The sequence below is a fragment of the Centrocercus urophasianus genome, unplaced genomic scaffold, assembly GCF_019232065.1.
Source record: "Centrocercus urophasianus isolate 14NV4802_14NV808 unplaced genomic scaffold, USGS_Curo_1.0 seq_17, whole genome shotgun sequence".
Lineage (NCBI taxonomy): Eukaryota > Metazoa > Chordata > Aves > Galliformes > Phasianidae > Centrocercus > Centrocercus urophasianus.
The window spans coordinates 3,184,467-3,195,554 of NW_024884722.1; the positions used below are offsets into that span (position 1 = coordinate 3,184,467).

The 11,088-nt window shown below is 45.4% G+C and overlaps 1 long non-coding RNA gene across 1 annotated transcript in view; it reads right to left on the reverse strand.

Moving 5' to 3' along the window:
• Positions 1–10,313: 10,313 nt before the first annotated feature.
• The window catches only part of LOC122160249, a 2,164-nt gene continuing 1,389 nt past the window's right edge, over positions 10,314–11,088 (reverse strand). Inside the window, exon 3 of the long non-coding RNA XR_006168762.1 lies at positions 10,314–10,677. This is a non-coding gene — a long non-coding RNA (uncharacterized LOC122160249). The remainder of the gene's footprint in view (positions 10,678–11,088) is intronic.

The window sequence follows — 11,088 nt, forward strand, 5'->3', positions numbered from 1 at the left end:
AATAGAAACGCACAAAAATCTAAAGAAAGTACAGGTTTTGAAGCTGCTGAAAGCAGGATATTTTAAGTGGTTGGCTGATTTGTTACCATTTTTACATCACCTATATGAGTCAGCCCCAGCCCTCACACCCAGTAATCACATACTTGTGTCTCTTTTTACCATTTTAGTGTGGAACATAAAAATATCCAACTGCAGCTAGATCACTGCAAGAGGAAAACGTCAGAGAAGGCGTGATGTCCCGACTGTTCTTCCTTGCTGCATCTGTAGGGCGTTGTTACAGACTGCCATCCTCAGGCCTGGAAACAAGCTCCAGATATTTGCAACTGACCTGGGGAAGGAAGGTAGGCCCCTGCTCTGGGATTCCCACACACTCCCAGTTGTGATGGGGAAGTCATCACCTTCACACTAGTGCTGTGCTGTGCTCCCCGGGAGCTGCCTTTCTTCTACCTGCAGCTAGTTCTGCCCGTTTGTCAGCCTAGTTTTTAGCTGCTTTTCAAATAATGTCCTTCAGAAAATGTTGTCAGAGGCACCTTCTCCCAGAGATGGGCACAGTTCGCATAACACAGCACACCCTGACCCAAGCATTCCTCTCATTATTCAACTCCACGACTGCCCTGCTACAAAAGCACAACATGCGTTCACAAGGCCAGCAGCGGGGACATCTTATCTCTCTGGTACCACATGGTAGGAGACAGGCAGTTTTTGTTTTAGGGAAAAAGTAGCTTGGAAAGCTAGAAAATAAACAAATGCAGCAACACCTATTGTTAGGGACAACTGTGCAGAAATAGGACAGAAACGAGTGTTGAGTTGTTAGCTCTTCAGTCACACTGAAATGTGTTCCACTAGAAAGAGGCTAAAAGTTGAGAGCACTTGAAAACTCTAGCATGCACTTTTTTGGTCTTCATTTCCCTGTGGTTCTTCAGGGAGTAGAGGAAGGGGGTGATGGAGTAAATCCATCATGCTAGGGCTTTCCAGCTGAAGAGTTTGAGCCACCTGATCAAGGAATTTTAGAATCTTTCCTGGCTTGGGCAGACGCTCATTAAGTAAAGGAGTCTGTGCAGCACAGCCAACAGAAAAACAAGGCACACAAAGGAAAATGGAAAAGTGGGAGGTGATGGCAATGGCGATAATCCAGTGTGCTCATTCAGGCTCTGGGAGGATGCAGGATCTGCCCGTCCCAGATGGCAGGCACAGCATGGCTGCTGCAGTGGCTCTGAGCTTGCATCAGGAGGTCTGTCACAGCACAAGAAAGCAGCGGGGGGGGCTGGGGGACAAAGAAAAGAGGAGAAACAAGAGAGAATTAGGCAAGATGCAGAGCTGCATGTTAAAAACAAAGGGGAAAGAAAAATAAAAGATGGAAATGCAAAGCGAGCTCTTGGAATCTTCTCTTAAAGAAAGACGTCAGGGAAGACAATGACAAGAAACAATGCAACTATAAAAGGAAGCAGTAGCCTGAGTCCCTCTAGGGGAATGCAAGACACTTGTGAGGACTTCAGACAAAAATCCATGAGAAAAAATGGATTAAAATCTATAAGCTAATTGCTGCCGAGGAACATCAGGCTGAAAGGGGCTGGATTCCTTTGTGCAATGGCCAACATGTCACTTATCCCCAGCAATAACACATTTAACCACTACCAAATACCTGGAACTCAGAAGAAGCATTGACAGAAATGGGGGGCAAGCGTAACACCAGCTCCTCCAACACTGCTAACTGAGTGTGGGTAAAAATACTGCATTCATACAACCTCTGGCTTAGATGCTGGGTTTAGGTAGCTCCCCAATCTGAGCATTAGCTTTTGTGAGCCCCATGGACAGGCAGCACCTTTCCCCAAACGTTGCCTATAAATCATAGATGCTTGAACTCCATGGCCAGAAGCTTGGCTGCGGAATTCAGACTCGTGCATTTTTCTCTTTTTTAAGTGAGCATATCACTTTTCCTACATAGCAACCCAACGTTATCAGGTGGCAATAACGCTCCCCCACTCAGAGACAATGTCAGCAGCACTTAACATTTGGTGAAAGTGAGAGGGGGATTTATTGTAAATGTAAAAGGCAACAGAGAACAGACGCAGTTGCAGAATGCAGTATGTCATGCCAGGTGTAATCACTGCCAGCTAATCAGATTATTTGATGAGACAGAGGGAGCAAAATCCATCTTCCAGTTGACGTAACCTGCTGATAGACTTGTGAGGGATTCTGAAAACGTTTCAGAAGCCATTCCCTTAACTTCTCCTTGAGGCTTTTTGTTTTTTTATTAGCAAATCTAAGATGAAACGCGTGCTGTTCAAAGCCAAACAGCAAACAAACAGAACACGGTACAGGTAGCAGTGAGACTGAGAGGGAGGCACCTAGCAGAGCAGTGGGCTGGTGCTGGCTGCCACACTGCGGGTTAGCAAGATGTGAAGGAGTGTCTGTAAGTCCAGAGATGGCTTGATGCTATTAGTGGAGGACTGTGGGGTTGATAAATGGCAAAGAAAAGGAATACACAAGCCTGGAATTAAATACAGAAGATGGTTTTCTGGATAGTCCTGAGAATAAGTTTCTAGTTTTAATTCAGGCCTATTCTGGGCCATAAAACCCTTATCACTTGAATACCATTGCCTTATTTTAGGGAGATATTCTGCAAAAAAATGTATAGCTTCCAGCATTTCTCAAAGAAGCAGCTTCAACAGCTGGATAAAATGCAGCTTGCAGTCTTCTTCCTATTTCTAATCATACAGAAAGAATTTACCTTGTAATTGCTATGCCTTATTGACAGATACAACAAAAGAAAAGTAAACCTGAGAAACAGGAAAAAAAAAATCAAATTCAAGCCAGATTACTTTCCTGGAAACACAGTTTTGTTTTGTTTTTGATTGCTTTCATTCCTACCTTTAAAAGAAAAGAATTCAGTAATTATACATTGAGTAACTATTGTTTCCTGTGTCAATCATCACAGAAGCTGCTATAGCTTCATTTTTTTTGTATGCTGTGCTAAAATCATGGGTAGATACAGATTGAAATAATTGCTGTGTAACACTGTCTGGGATCACAGTCTCTCACTGCACAAAGAAATGCTGAAGCAAAGCTGAGACATTTATCGAGCAGCAGGCGCTCATTAGCTTGTTGTCAGTACTCTCTCCCATTGATAGCTCCTACGTGGATATTTTGTAGGTAAGCAACATTATAAATAGACCTTTTGTAGCTAACATTTTTGCTTGCATGCAAAATATATGTTTGCTGTCTCCTAGATAAGTCTGGCTATGCTAAGGAACACAGATTTTGTGATTCAGGAATGTGTTGCTTCAGTAAACCCACTGCATGTCTCGGCTGCCTATGAGTTTCTGTTGCCTAACCTCCACAAAATGTCTACGCTTTGCCAGCCTGCACTTCATAGAATCATAGAATCACAGCATGCCCTGGGTTGAAAAGGCCCACAGTGCTCATCCAGCTCCATCCTGCTGTGTGCAGGTCGCCAACCAGCAGCCCAGGCTGCCCAGAGCCACATCCAGCCTGGCCTTGAATGCCTGCAGGGATGGGGCATCCACAGCCTCCTTGGGCAACCTGTGCCAGTGCCTCAGCACCCTCTGGCTGAAAAACATCCTCCTAATATCCAACCTAAACCTCCTCTGTCTCAGTTGAAAACCATTCCCCCTTGTCCTATCACTCACAATCAGCCATTCCCCCTCCTGTTTATAGGTTCCCTTCAAGTACTGTCTTACATGAGACAGACAGCTCTGGAACTGCCCATGTCCAGAAAGAATTTTCAGTTTACAGGAATTCACTCGAAAAGGAAAACTGTGGTTTACATTATACATTGGAACAACATACATCTGAAATTGCTCAAATATGACAGCAAATTGGATCTTCTGCAGAGGTTGGAGTAAGGATTTAATATTAGGAAATTCAGAAGTATAATTAACTGAGGGGTGAACTCCTGTTTCAACAGCTGATGTCAAAAGCCAGATCCATGTATGATCATTTGTCTGTATACCTCACTGCTGGCCAAATGAAACAGAAACTGAGGGTGAGCCATTGACTTACACTTTCCCAGTGCAATTCAGGTTAGTCAATAAAACTGATTTTAAAAAATTATACAAAATGTTGCACTGCTGCTGAAATAATTGACAATTGGTCAAACTGTTTGGTCTCACAAAGGCCGCGTTCTTTCACTAGAGCTCCAACCTCAGACCTTCACAGACATTGAAAGCCCTGACTGAGACACTCACTGCTGTCCCTTTCCTTGGACATTGCATCTTCTTACAGTGCTGGAGTTTTCCTGTAGCCCAATTTCCCCCAGGATCTCTTATCATTTTCTTATCATATCTCTGTCAGTCAGCTGACAAGCGACCTGGGCAAACACTCAAGGCTCAGTTCAGCTTTGGACCTTTGCCCACAAGCCATATTTGATCATATAGAAATACCACATTCAATTGAATATATTAGTAATATCTGTTTGACAGCTGCTGTAGATAGAATCCAGGCTACATGTGTCAGAAGAGGAAAGAAGCTGTTAAAATGAGTGGAACAAGTGCTTCCATCAAATTAGTAAGCCTCTCTCAACCATAGCAAGAATCTGCTTGGATTAGTGCTTTCCTACTTTTCGTGGAAGAACAGTAGTTCTGGCATTTCACTGTGATGCTCTCCCTCTCATCTCACCTTCCTGGCTTTCAGTTTGCCAGCCTCTTATTCCAAGAATGCTTCTTACATGGATGGCTCATTCTTCCCAGAGGTTTCATGTCATTCTCAGGCACTCAGTGAGGAGGTCAAGTGGAGCTGGTCTTCCCTCAGAGCACACATCTTATTTCCTGGCTGCCTTCCTCTCCCATCAGAGGATATTCTGAAGAAGGCCTCAGCAGCACATTGCTCAGAATCAAAATAGCTGCATTTTATTCAAACTCGATCACCTCACGAGAAAAGTCCCTTGGACTTTGACTTCTCTTCTGTAGCTGTTGACTGCTTCAGCTTATGGTCCTGTCAGATCTTCTCAGTTAAAAAGCATTACATCACAGTTCCGTCAACTCGCAGTAACTGAATGCGTTTCATGGAATATTTGCTTTCTGCCCTAGACCTTCTGCCTCTGGAGTCAAGTGATTGAGTTAGGCTTGGAGGTTTTACTTTCAAAATAGATTTCTAATCCTCCAGACAGGGCAGAAAAGCATAAAATATAAACTAAATATAACCTCGGTGCAACCTGAAGGTGCATAAACCATGGTCAAGACAAAAAAAGGAACCAGAAATATTTGTTCTTAGACTTGCTATTTAAAAGTGTATTTCAGATGGTTTTGAGACTGATACATCAGTTCAGTTTGGGTTTTTTTCCCCTGATGTTTTTGGTGGCCACTTCCACAATGCAAAATACAGTTTCTGTTTGTGCCAGTGCTGGACCTCTATCCTACCTTAGTGCAGTGGGATGAATGGATTTGCTCTCACAGCATGGTCACTCTAGCTGAGGTTTGTACTTCAGTTACATTATGGTAGACATGCTCTGCTTAACTAATTTCCTCACACAGCAGATTACCTTCTTTTAGCTCTGTCAGTCTTTGCATTTGGGCTGCGTGGCTGCCCCAGTTCATCCTAGACATGACTGTGCTGTAGCTCTGGCTACAATCATTTCTTTGTTTGTCAGTGCTGTCTACAGCTTTGGCATTAAGTATGTACCAGATAGCATCACGGAACTGTGGAATGACAGGAGGGGAACCCCTGGAGGTCCCTGCTCAAAGCAGGGAGAACTTTAGTTAGATCCAACTTGAGAGGCAGGCTGTGTTGCTCAGATCCTCATATGACAAGTTTGGAGACATCCTGAACTCAGATTTAGCACTAGCTGTCTCCAAAACACAAACTCACTCCCTCTTCTTAGTACTGGAAACCCAGAAGAGGTTTAATTTAGTTGTTTACTCATTGAGAGATAACGTGGCTATAGATTATAAAGCCACAATTTGCTGAGGCCATAGGAAATTAAAGATATTCTGAATTAAACACAACCCATTAACCTAGAACACCAAGGAAAACTTCAGCTTCTTTTTCTAGCCTAATACCAGAGGGGCCATGTCACAAAAAAAATAACGATGTAATAATTATCATAAAGATTATCATAAAGATTATCATTTGCAGTGTAGCTCAAAAGTTTGCTTAACACTGCTTACGCAAAGCAATTTGGTACCATCTACCACAAGGTCTGCTCTTTTCTGAAAGCATCTGCCGAGCAGCATTTCTGCTGCAAAAGGAAGGCTTTGGCTGATAACAGCCAGCTCTCCAACAGCCATTTACCTGAGAGCTCTTCTGAGACTTCCCATTTTCTAACTGCAAGAAGAAAGCGACGTGCGCGGCTCACCGCACTTGAAAACGTCTCGGTAAATTTCCCTGCATCTAAACTAGGCTAAACAAGTTACTTCCTAGGCACACTGACCCCTCGGGGGAGCTGCACAGTCTAGTTCAGACTCCATCCACGTTACAAAGCCCTAATTTAGTCCTGATGTTTTTCCACACGGAAGCCGGTTTTCACAAGGTCACCCCCAACAGAGACAGGAAATTTTGTACTCTTCCTGTGCAGACCTTGAGTTTTGAAAAATGCTTTTGCTTTCCAGCATCATCTGCATGTTATTTTTTTCCATCCCACTTACATTAAATGGTCTGTAGCAATGGCTGTAATTTATGCAGCTATTTTCGGGGCTTACATGTGATGCCACCACCTTGATTTTAAATGCTGCTTTTAAATGAATGCTCTCAAAACCACTGGATGGCTTTGACTGGGGAACGGAGGCTGTGTGGTATGGAGGCAAAACTGGGCTGTATTTGGTGGCAAACCGAAGCATGGAGAAAAAAGGGAAAAGGGCTGAATGCACATTACAGTCAGACATCTTTCTATTCCTGGGCACATTCCCTTATTTTGCAGTGTGTTTTGAAAAGGTGATGTGTGCCTGTCTCTGGGCATTAGTGCCAATACCTAAACAGGACAATGAATGAGGTCTGTAGGTCTGTACTTGCCCTTCTCATAGTGCACATGTCCTTGACTGCTCTGCTTTCCTCCGCTGCAGTGACAACACTTCTCACACAGGAGGAAATACTCAGCTCGCATCTTCCTGGAGAGCAGCAATTTCCCTGTTCTCATAACTCAAGTGTTCCTCACCAAACAGCTGCAGCATCTCCTCAAATTGTGGAATATATGGGTTTATTTTGGTGCTCTTTCCCCTTAAAGAACTGATCAGATTAGTGCGAGGGAAACATACCTAGAGCATCTTCAAGAGCAGCTGTTCTTTACAGATCAGCCCCAGGAAACCTTTTGCCTGTTTATACTGCAAATTAGCAGAATGTAGGCTTCTGTATCCTGAAATATTCTGTCATATCCCATTAAACAAGTGGAGAAGTGAGCCTCGGTTCCGAGCTGCAGATTGCAAAGGCAAGTGAGAGGGGAGCAAACAGTCCCTTCAGCGCTCACCTTGCTGCGTTTGCTGAGGTTCACATCATGAATTACCTTTATCTGCGTTACCTTGTCCATCTGGAGCTTCTCAGCAATATCCTTAGGAAAAAAAAATAGCTGTATTTCGTCTTGGCTTTCATGTATTTATTTATTTATTTTACTAGAAGTAACATCTTTCTTAACTAAGCTGATCATAGAATCACAGAGTGCCTTGGGTTGGAAGGGACATCAAGGATCATCAAGCTTCAACCCCCTGCCACATGTAGGGCCACCAATCTCCACATTTAATACCAGACCAGGCTGCCCAGGGCCCCATCCAACCTGACCTTGAACACCTCCAGGGATGGGACATCCACAACTTCTCTGGGCAGCCTGTGCCAGCACCTCACCACTCCCTTCCCCCTGATATCCAACCTCCATCTTCCCTCCCTCAATTTCAAACCATTTCCCCTTGTCCTGCTGTTATCAACCCTTTCAAAGAGTTGACTCCCCTCCTGTTTTTAGGCTCCCTTTAGGTACTGAAAGGCTGCAATTAGATCACTCTGCAGCCTTCTCCAGGCTGAACAAGCCTAGCTCCCTCAGCCTGTATTCATAGGGGAGGTGCTCCAACCCCCTCATCATCTTTGTGGCCCTCCTATGGACCCTCTCCAACAGCTCCTGATATGCATGGGTTGTATAAAAATACATAGGATATCTATGAAAAAGCTATTATTTTCTAACCTGTGCCTGGCCCAGAGTGAAAGCGAGCTGTGATGTTTGGTTTTACATCTGCACTATGTGTGTACGTTCTCATTTTAGCACTGTGACCCAGATGGCTGTGGGCCCCTGGTTCTGGGGGTTTTCCATCTGGAAGTTTGGATGGAAGCTGGCATTCCTGATCCTGCATTCATCACACTGAGCAATAAGCCAGGGCCCGTGGTCTTCTGTCACTGGTAACTGACAGTAATAATAGTCTCTCAGCTGTCATAAGAGGATGTGAACAATCCTTGTTTGGGTAATGAAGAATTCAGTCCCATCTGATGACTGTCAGCTGAGATGATCTCAGAAGGAAGGGATTCTGCCCACAAATCGCCTTTCCCTCTCCCCAGCAGCATTTCTGTCCTTGTCCCTTCCTGCATTCCTCCTCCCCCATGCTCACCTCACACAGCAGCCTGCACTGGGAGGCTTTGCCCACATCGCAGTGGTGTGGCTTGGAGTGAGCTGTACAGCTCATGCAGACAACACACATCCCAGTGCTATTGAAATCTCAAAGCTTAGGCCAGGCTGGATGTGGGCAGCCTGGGCTGCTGGTTGGTGACCTGCACACAGCAGGGGGTTGAAACTGGATGGGCATTGTGGTCCTTTGCAACCCAGGCCATTCTGTGATTCTGTGATTCCTGCTTTTCTCAGGAATCACAAACGAAGGATTATTCATAGAGCAAATTCACACCCATTCTACTGTGCCGTGGCAATTCTGGGACAGCAGCACAGGCACTGCACGTTCATTTTTTGCTGGCCTCCTTCTGCAGGAGCCAGGCCAGAACAGGGGCTGTGTTCTTGCGGCAAAGGTGGTGCTGCAGGAGGGCACAAAGGAAAGTGACTCATCCCTGTGATCATTAATTAATTAGTGCCCTGCTGCTCCTCAGGGCAGGCCAAACTGATCATATGTGAGGAAAGTTGACACAGAGGAGTAGAAAATTCGGCTCACAAAGGAGCTTGGAAGGTGTTCAGTCCCAAATGAGTCCTACCTGCTCCTTCGATACGATGAGATAATGGCCTCCGCCAGCACAAGGGGAGGTCCCTGTTGGATATTGGGAAGCATTTATTCTCCAAAAGAGCAGTGATGCAGTGGCACAGCTGCCCAGGGAGTGGTGGTCACTGTCCCTGGAGGTGTTCAGAGCCACAGGGATGTGGCACTGAGGGATGTGGGCATGGTGGGCTGGGTGGGGGTTGGGGATCTCAGAGGTCTTTTCCAACTCAGAAATGACTCACCCTGGTGAAACAGATGCTTCACTCCCAGATGTGGACCAGTGAAGCTTTAGAGACTGACTGCAACCAGCATGCACCCCATGGATGCTGGCCAAAGGCAGCGCCTGCACCCCAGCACCCAGACGAGGTGCTTCTGCCCATCAGTGCTTTGCCATCTCCAGGTTTCTGAGGTTTCCAGTGCCGCTTGCTGAGCCAGCAGACCAAGAGCCATCCATCCTGCTGAAAGGAGCAGGCAGATGGCAGCCACCCCTCCCTCTCACCTCCCTGTCATCAGACAAGTGTATTTTTAGCCTTTTTTCCCTGTGATCTTTAAAACAACTCCAGACACACAGGTGCACTTTTGTAAGAAGGCCAAAAGACAAATCTGTAGCAGATTTGTGCACTCCCTGGTCTGTTAGCGTGCCTTGGGCAGCAAAGGCATCTGCTGCCCAGAACACACCCTTCCCCAGCACCTCCTCCATGCTCCATCCCAGAGCAAAATTCACCAGAAAAAACAAACATTGCAACAACAACAACAACAACAAATCTTCCAGCCCCATCTGCCCAAAGGAGGAGGGATGCTGAGCAGGAGGGCAGCTGCTACTCACCTGTCCTCAAGATTTCTCCCTTTCTCTTCCTTTCAGGGCTGGGGACAGAGCTGAGCAGGAGTTGGGTGCGGCAGAAAGCATCCGAAGCTGATGGTGCTACCAAGAGCTCGAGCTGCACTGCCAGCTGCTTGCTGCTCACATTGTTTAATTCAATTTATTAAGCAAAGATCAATACTGGATGCACGGCCTCCATCTCTGTCTTAGAGCATGAGCTTGGCCAAAGTGTCCCAGGTGGACAACAATGCAGGGACCCATCTCCTGGTGATGGAGCTTGTTGATCATCCTGCTCTGACTTCTGAGTTTAGGATGATGTACTTCTCTTGGTAAGTAAAAAGTATGAGGTCTCACAGCTACCACGGTTTATTAATTTGTCTCTTTAATCTAATTCTCTGCTCTCTGTGGAGAGAGATTAAATAAATCACATGTAGCCCAAGTTACAGGAAAAGCCAGCACAGTGCAAGGGGAAAAATACAGAACTGCAACTCTGGAGTGTCAAAACTCATTAAAAAATATGGGTAAAGAGTTTGTAGTGACCACAACCTAAAATAATAAATACTTCATGAGGAGGAATTTACCCCTCTTTTCTGTACATGGGTGAGGAATCCAGTGGAAACTCCTTGTAGAGCTGTAAATAAGCAGGGATTGCGATGCTGTGTGTTCTGGGGGGTTCCTCTCTCGTCCCACTGCTTTCTTCCATACAGAGCTGGCTTTGCAAGGCAAGACCTGGAACAGCAGAACGTGGGGAGCAGAGTGCTGAAGCAAACCTGCTGGTCAGTCACTGCAACCCTCACTGTGCCAGGGGGAGAGAGCCTGGTGTGCATGGCACTCAGCTGTGAGGCCATGATGCTGAGTTGCTCGCTGCTTTTCCGGGCAATAATTGGATTGGAAAAGAATAAATCATTATTATTTTTAACAGAGCCATTATCCCGTCCTCATCCTAAAGCTTCTGCTAACCTCTGGCAGCACAGCTCAGATCCACGCGGCGCCTTTTAACCCCAACCCGCTTTAAAATATTAATCCTCATGCAAAGCACAGGGTGTCTCATAGCCATGCTGGTCCCATTTGGGAGGAAAATAAGCGTGTTATGATGTCTTCACAGTGATTTTTTTTTTTTTTTGCCTTTTTTTTTTTTTT